This window comes from Callorhinus ursinus, unplaced genomic scaffold (assembly GCF_003265705.2).
Source record: "Callorhinus ursinus isolate GAN/ISIS: 27379988/994484 unplaced genomic scaffold, GSC_fseal_2.0 scaffold4, whole genome shotgun sequence".
NCBI lineage: Eukaryota > Metazoa > Chordata > Mammalia > Carnivora > Otariidae > Callorhinus > Callorhinus ursinus.
In genome coordinates this window covers 27,425,685-27,434,091 of record NW_027397066.1, presented here as the reverse complement: position 1 = coordinate 27,434,091, position 8,407 = coordinate 27,425,685, and the positions used below count along the sequence as shown (strand labels likewise).

Below are 8,407 nucleotides of genomic sequence, written 5' to 3'. Positions count from 1 at the left end.
CATCATATATCCAATTCATAAGGTCTTTTTAAAGATTTAATTAACATTTATTTTAGAGGACAGAGGGAGAGCGGGGAGAGGGGAAGGGTACAGAGAGAGGGAGGGAGAGAGTATCAAGCCGACTCCACACTGAGAACAGAGCCTGACATGGGTCTCCATCTCAGGATCCTGAGATCATGACCTGAGCCAAAACCAAGAGTCAGATGCTTAACCAGCTGAGCCACCCGGGCGCCCCTCCAATTTGTACTTTTTATTTCTAGCTAATAATATTCTATGTATGTAAATATGTGACTGTGGTCTGTCATTGATGTAACTGGCTAATAATGAAAGAATTAACTCAGAAAATGCAAATCCCCAGAGCCTTTATTTTTATTTTAAATAATAACTAATTTTCAAGCTTGTACTACATGTCAAATATGATGTTTAGTTTAATAATATTTATCTATGTTTTTATAATTAAGCAATAGATGGTCACTAACAAAAATTTGTAAAATACAAAAATATAGACAAATAATTTTTTTTCCTAGGCAAAGAACTTTATTAACCTTGTTTCAAACTTTATTCCCAGGCTTCTTCAGCTTAAATAGCTGCAAAGAATGCATTGTGTATAAGCAAAAACTGAAAAGAGCTGCAGTGTCCAAGGGGCTTGGGCTTAAAAATATTAGAGATCTAGATTTTATCAGATCCATGAACAAAATTTTAAAAAGCAGTCATAATATAAAATAGCAGCTCCCAGTGACTTCTTCAAGTTTTCTGTTCTTCAGAAGTTGACTCAATTCAGTTTGCTTCATTCTTGGAAGCTTCATCAAAATTCTCCACAAGATCTGGAACTTCATCATCATCATCCTCTCCGGTAGCAAGTGGTGCTTTTCCATCCACAGATTGGGCAGAGCTTCAGCCAGTCTTCTTAAACTAGTCAGATAGTCTGCACCAAGTTGGTTTAAGATACTGGGTAGCATTTCTGTCAGCTGCTTTGTCTCAGAATGGTCTGTAATGGTGAAAGTGTTCGCTGCCAGTGATGCCTGAACTTTGGGGTTGTTAACATGGATCACTGTTCCTTGGTTTGTGAACATATTCACTTCTTCAATACCAGAGATATTGTTTACCCCTAACTTCTTTAAGGAGAACTGAAGTTTTTTATCATCTGCTGTAGCCGTTCTATGAACCACCTTCTTTCGGCGAGCAGTTCCTTTCCCACCAATGCGCACTTGTGCTTGCAGTTTGGCGAGTGTCTCCTGGTTCGTGATAGTTTCTTTCATCTTGTTGGAGCGGAAATGGGACCGCGCGGGGGAATAGGGTTGGCGCCCAGGTGGTCTCGGGCGGACCAGCTGAGATTAGGTGCACACACGCGGGGACGCAAGATGGCAGCTCTAGACAAATAATTTTAATTATAATTTTTATAGGCACAGTAGATCCATTATTCATAACTCTTACCAATAATCAATACTCCTGCAAAATGGGTATGTTATATTATTCCTGTGTAACATGAGATGACTAAAGCTCCAGGGTTGATGTAATTTTTCCACATAGCGGAACCAGGATATCATGTAAGTTCAGATGGACTTTACATTTTTTTTTCTTGTGCAAGTTGTTTTTAAACTTGGAGATTGGGAGTCCCTGGATGGCTCATTTGGTTCAGTATCAGACTCTTAGTTTCAGCTCAGGCCATGATCTCATGGGTCATGGGATCAAGCCCCATGTCTGGCTCCATGCTCAGCAGGGAGTCTGCTTGAAGATTCTCTCCCTCTGCCCTTCCACTCTCTCTCTCTCTCTCTCTCAAAATAAATAATAAATCCTTAAAAAAATAAACTTGGAGATTGGAAAGATCATTCTTATTTTGTTATCACTATAATTATTTTTTTTTTAAGAAGTACTTACACATAAGAGGAAGCTTTGTGTGGTAGGCAAGAGCATACTCTGTGAAGGTCCGAATTTGAATCCTGTATCTTTGGTGTTCTTGCTGTGTGACTTTGGACAAGTTAGCTATCTTGTCTTTGTCTCCGTTTACTCATCTTTAAATAGTAGTACCTACTTCATAGAATTCTTTAAGTAGTAAGGTGTTAAGATTTCTAGAGCAACAGGAACACCGGCTATAATATATTACATACTTAATAAGGGCCAGCTATAAGTATAGTGACTGTAATCATCATCATCAACAAGGAATGCAAATAACAACATTAAAACAAAACAAAAAACAAAAGCAAAAAAAAAAAGGAAAAAGACTCCCCAAATTAATAGCATCTATTGTTATGGAAAATAAATGTAAAACAAAAAACAATATGAACAAAAACAAAGATTATTTGTTCCCATGAAAAGACAGTTGAAAAACTTATACTGATACATTTTTATTTCCTAAATAGTTACTGATTTTCTTAAATGTTTTCTCAAATATTATGGGGAGTGACTCAGTAAGATTCTGAAATAGGAGATTCCAGCTCTCATTCCTCCATAGAAACACCAATTTAACAACCATCCATGGGCAAAAATACCTTGATTTCTTTTTGTTTACTTGCTAGTATCTAACTCATTAATTTTTAATAAAATTAGTAGACTATGATCATGTGTCTATATCATTATATTTTAGGTTTCATTTAGGCATCATTTTCACTCTGGAGAAGATTTTGAGTGTCCAGAGATCATATGCAGAACTCTAAAAAGTATCATTCCCTATGCTTTTTATTCAAGACATTTTATTTAACATTACCTATGAGCCAGGTACTCTACTATGTGTAGTATCAAATAGGGCTGAGGATTAGAATATCCATTATAAAATAAGATAACAAAATGCTCTATGGACAGTGACTTATACCACTGAGGTTATTTATAATGGTTGATAGCTTTGTGTTGGTAGCTCAACAGTTTCTTCAAATTACTTGGTTAATAGCTTTGTGTTGGTAGCTCAACAGTTTCTTCAAAGACCCAAAAAGATCTTCTCCTTCCTTATGATTTTAGCATAGTTGCTTTTGTCCTCCTGAGTGTTACTTCAGACTTATGGCATGGATGTCACATCCCAAGCATCATTCTTGCTATCTGGTCAAGAATAAGTGGAAAATGACAGCAACAAGCTTTTTTCTTCATCTGCCCCATTTATTAGACAGGAGAAGAAAAAAGTTATTGTATTCCCAAGGCAAAATTCTCATTAGCCAAAATGGTGTCACATGGTCAAACCTAGTTATAAGGAATGACATAAAGTACCTATTGAAAATGAATAGGATTTTCATGTTTGATTAGATTTGAGGATGGAGATATGTAATTTTTTTAAAAAAATTGATTTTCTCTTCATAAGATAAAGGTTGGGTAGCAGTTGGTTAAAATATAACAAGATCTACTACATTTAGCTAATTTTGTTCTAAACAAAATTGTGTAACTTATAAAAAAAAACCACTGTACTAAAGTTGAAAATATAATGTTGAACAAATAGAAGTAACCCCTGCCATACTGGCAAATTAGGAAATTACAATCCACTGCAAACACAGGCTAGTCCACATTGCATGGAAGAACATAATAAGAATATAAAGAGGAATTTCCCTTACAATGCACTGTTTAAAAATCACTTCCCATAGCAAGTGATGTCTAACCATAAACTAAAAATAAACAGAAGTCACTTAGGTATGAATTTGAGTATGCAAAGTAATTTACACTATTTTTAAGGCAATAAGGACCATCACAAGAGTTTAAGCAGAGGAACTAAATGTTTGGCTTTGGATTTGGGGTAATATCCCACAGCTTCCAAAAAGAATAATTGTTTGTAGGTTAACAGGGTTTAACAGAAAAAGAATAATTAATTAGCTCTTATAGTAATGCTGATGAGATATGATAGTGCTTGAACTATGTAGCAAAAGTGGAAATAAAATCGACTGAATCAAGGAATTTGAGGATGTATAACTGGTAGAATAGATTATGTGTTATGTGTGGGGTAAATAACAAGGAAAAATAAGTAGTGAGGTTTGAATGAGGTTCAAGTTTGAGAACATGGTAACATTTGTTGAAATACGTGATAAGGAAAATGAGCAGATTGCTGGGGCCAAAGAATATGATCTTGATGTTCAAGACACTGATATCACTGCTGGACATCCAGGGAAAAATGTACAAGAAAAAGTTGACTCTATAGACTAGAATCTGAAATGGATGGTCTTAGTTGGAGATTTAGATTTGGGAATAATCTGTGTATAGAATATAACTGACGTCAGGAGAGTAGATGAGTGTGTTCAGGGAGAACGTATCAAGTAAGAAGAGAAGAAGGGTTAAATTAGAACCTAAAGGACTGAACATGTAAGAAGAGTACCAGAAAACTAATTCATCATCCTTGTTGGCTATAACGTTACTGAAATATGGCAGAAGGCATGCTCCTGGATAATCATACTATCTCTTGTCAAAGTGAAATTCAATGAGCAAGATAAATTGACATATTGTGAGATCAAATGACAGTGATTAAGTACTGACCATTTACTGAAAATCTAGATCTAATTACTTACTGTATACAAGGGGTAGAGTGACCTTTTGAATGAGACTACCTGTGGTAGAATAGCTTACATATGAAAGCTTTCTTTTCTTTAAACTTGACAGAGATGAAGAAAAGATTTCAATACTGGAAAAAGTAGAGCACACTTGCTATTAGACATAAACTAGCTGCTCATCAGAGGAGCTGAGACTCTATATGTTTAAAAGATGCTATATTAATGAGATGCTCTTATTCTGATCCATAAATATTGGTCACTTAAATTTGTCAATTATTTGCCTGGTCTTCTCTTAGGAGGAAGAAATTATGTCTTATTTTCACCATGCCCCCTTTGCTCTTCTAAACAAATATGTACTATTCCAGACCTTATGCTATGTCCTGGGAATGAACAGATAGATAATAAAATTTCCTAATATTTGTGATTACTGTCCAGCCAAAGAGACATAAAGGTGTATAGCTAAATTAAAGTACAACATGGAAGATTCTATAATACAGATGTGTAAGTGTGTTTTATTGCAAGCATAAACTCCTTGAGAGTAGAAATCAGTCATCATTGCATCCTCAGCAATAAGCACAGTGTCCAGGTAGGCACTTAATATTTTGTGATACTTTTATATCCCATCTAGCTCATGTAAATATTTAATTCAATTTAGAAGGAAACATGTAACCAGACAGTATAAAACAAAAGTGGGCTCATAGAGAAATGGAAAAAAAGGGTATAAAATAAATACAGAAATGAGGCCAGCTTTAAGCACTTTAATGACCTTTGACTCCACATTTCATTATCTGTATAAACAAAGGCATTACTGTGTAGGGAATTGTGTTATCACTTGGGAGGTAATATTTGAGAAAGAATTTGAGGGAAGAATAGATGTTTTCTCAGAGAAGTGTGACAAGGGCACTTCAGACAGAAATAATTTCACTTTGAACAGATGTAGGTAAATATAGAGTAGAGTAGACTGAAAAGGATGAGAATAAAGATATATTAGGGCCAAATTAGAAAGGCCTCATGTACATGGGAAAAGAATTTGTCATTGTTATTGGCTAAGTTCTATCTCCCCCAAATTCATATGTTGGAGTCCTAACTCCCCATATGTTAGAATGTAACTGTATTTGAAGATAGAGCCTTTAAAAGGGTAATTAAAGTAAATTAAGGTCATATGGGTGGGCTTTAATCCGGTATGACTGATGTCCTTATAGAGGAAATTAGAACATTGACAACATGTAGACTGAAGGATGACCATGTGAGAACACACCTAGAAGACAGCCATCTGCAGGCCCAGGAGAGAGCCTCAGAAAAACCAAACCCGCTGACACCTTGATCTTGGACTTCTAGCCTCCAGAACTGTGAGAAAATAAATAGCTATTGTTTCGACTACGCAGTGTGTGGTATTTTATTATGGCAGCCTTAGTGAACTCATACAATTCCCAAGTAATGGGGCTACTGACAGATATAGTTTTATAAAGATTACAGAGACAATATGGAATATGGGCCAGAGGAAAGAGAGACTGGGAAGGGGGTCTGGGTGTAGGGTAAAAATTAAGTCCTGACCTAAATTCAGGCTAATGAGAACTGCAAGAAGTTGCATTACAGAGATATTTCTGAGGTATAATTCATTGCCTAAAAATGTGGTGAAGGTGGATTTTAACAACAAGGAAGCATGTCTCCATAGATTCTAAATTGCAATACTGAGTAGAAGGTATTAACTAAGACAAGAAATTGAGGTTAAATGTATTTTTTTTAATTTGAAGTAGGTTTAGTTTTGAACGTGTTATGTTTGCATCATAGTGAATGTGGCAATGAAATCAGTTTTAGATATATTGGACTTATAGAGTCTCTAAAACATTTTTTGAATTTCTTCAACTACACATAAAATAAGGGTCTTAAGCTTGCAAAAACTGTCCTATTTAACATTCTGATCAGGAAAAATGGCTGCTTAAAATGAAAGATGGGCAATCCATAAATTTGAGGCTGGCCTTTTATGGTAATTAGAAGAAATCCACAAATTCTTCCCTCCTCACAAATATCTATGCTCTAGTATCATCTTCTTCAACTTGACTTTTCTCACAGTGTGACAATCTTACTCCATGTGCCAGCAAAGAGATGGTACCATTCTCTCTCTCTCAAAGTCAGGGTTAAAATATATGAATCATTTAGGGAAGGAAGGAAGGAAGGAAGGAAGGAAGGAAGGAAGGAAGGAAGGAAGGAAGGAAGGAAGGAAGGAAGGAAGGGAGAAAGAGAGAAAGAGAGAAAGAGAGAAAGAAAGAAAGTCTTCCAAAGAAAATCTTGACTGGCTTGCATCTATTGCACCAAGCCAAGCAGTGCTTTGCTTGACGTGAAAGAAGCATTCAATAAAAGCTTATTTCATTAATGCAGTATACTATTGACCTTGGACTCAAAGCACTTAGGCAAAAGAAAATGGGTGATTTCCTGAATAGATAATTTTATAAGTCTTAAAAAAGAATAAGGTTAGTTATGCTAACATAATTTATTTTCTATCCCTGACATAAATTTTCTATCCCTGACAAAACCCTAACCATAGGGTTAGAAATACCTTCCTCTTTAAGCCCCCTCTCAGATATTAGTGGTCACAATTGCAAAGGCTGTACAAAAGTCCCAGAGGAGGTGTTTATGGAGTAAAATGGTTTCCATGTCTTCCTTTCTGAAAATCAGTGTCAACACTACTGTCAGGAAACAATATTTTAGAAGGAAGCTCTGAGATGTACTTCAAAGCAATGTTTTATTTCATTTTTTGAACTTAGAAAAATTCACTCTTCATAAATTAAAGTATGTTCATATTTCATAATAAAGTTTAGAAATAAAAAAATACCTACTGAAAATCTCAGTGGCGAATGTGTAGAGTCAAAAGCAAATAAGGTAGTTATATTTTACAAATCTGGCAGAAACAAACGCAATTCAAGAAATGTTCCAAGAGGGCGCCTGGGTGGCTCAGTTGGTTAAGCGACTGCCTTCGGCTCAGGTCATGATCCTGGAGTCCCGGGATCGAGTCCCACATCGGGGTCCCTGCTCAGCAGGGAGTCTGCTTCTCCCTCTGACCCTCCCTCCTCTCATGTGCTCTCTCTCTCTCTCATTCTCTCTCTCAAATAAATAAATAAAATCTTAAAAAAAAAAAGAAATGTTCCAAGAAAGCTGAGAATAGAGGAAAGATAATTAAATCTGAAGATTCAATGAGAAGTAGTAGAAACTAGGGCATAATTAAAAGTTTTTAAATACTTTTTTTTAACGTTGAGTTTTATGTCCCTGTAAGTTCTCATGAAAACTTATTTTTTTAAAATGTGGACCCTCTATGATAAGCATGGAAATATCATTTTTTAATAAAAGGAGTTAAAATGAAAGAAAATTCTCTCTGTTTTCTCCAGTATTTATTAAGGAATTTGGATAAAACAGAGTTCAGAGAATGAGGGCTATCTAAAGGAAAGAACATTTACTACAAACTGTTCATTCGCCTGCAAGGCTCATAGATGGTGAGTCAAGGCACTAAAGACAACCGTGAAGAAAGACTGGTCCATAAGCCGAGTTCCTAAAGGGAAATCAAGGTAGGGCCAATGAGAGTAAGGCAGCAGGCCTAATGAGAAACATTAATACCCTTCCTGTATATGTGTTTCTGTTCTAGTTTTATTTTAATAGGAAACTGGGAAAGTCTAAACCTGTTTATGGGAGGCAGACACTTTTGCTTGAAGAGTCTAATAAAATCAAGAACAGGGAGAGAAGATGGGAAAGATGTGAAAAGTGGTGACATTAGGAAATTTACTGGCTGCACATAATTTCAAAGTCTGTAGTTTGGAACATAGTAGTTCAAGTAACGATTTGCAAGACTGAATCAAGACATTTTAGTCATCATCATCATCTGTTTTTGACTTAATTTTTCCAGAGAAAATGAACAATTATAAGGTTTTGAACATTGTAATCTTCCCACAGAACCTACA

The 8,407-nt window shown here is 35.7% G+C and overlaps 1 pseudogene; it reads right to left on the bottom strand.

The window, feature by feature from the left end:
* Positions 1–777: 777 nt before the first annotated feature.
* On the bottom strand, positions 778–1,357 carry LOC112836005 (transcription factor BTF3 pseudogene; annotated as a pseudogene).
* Positions 1,358–8,407: the final 7,050 nt, after the last annotated feature.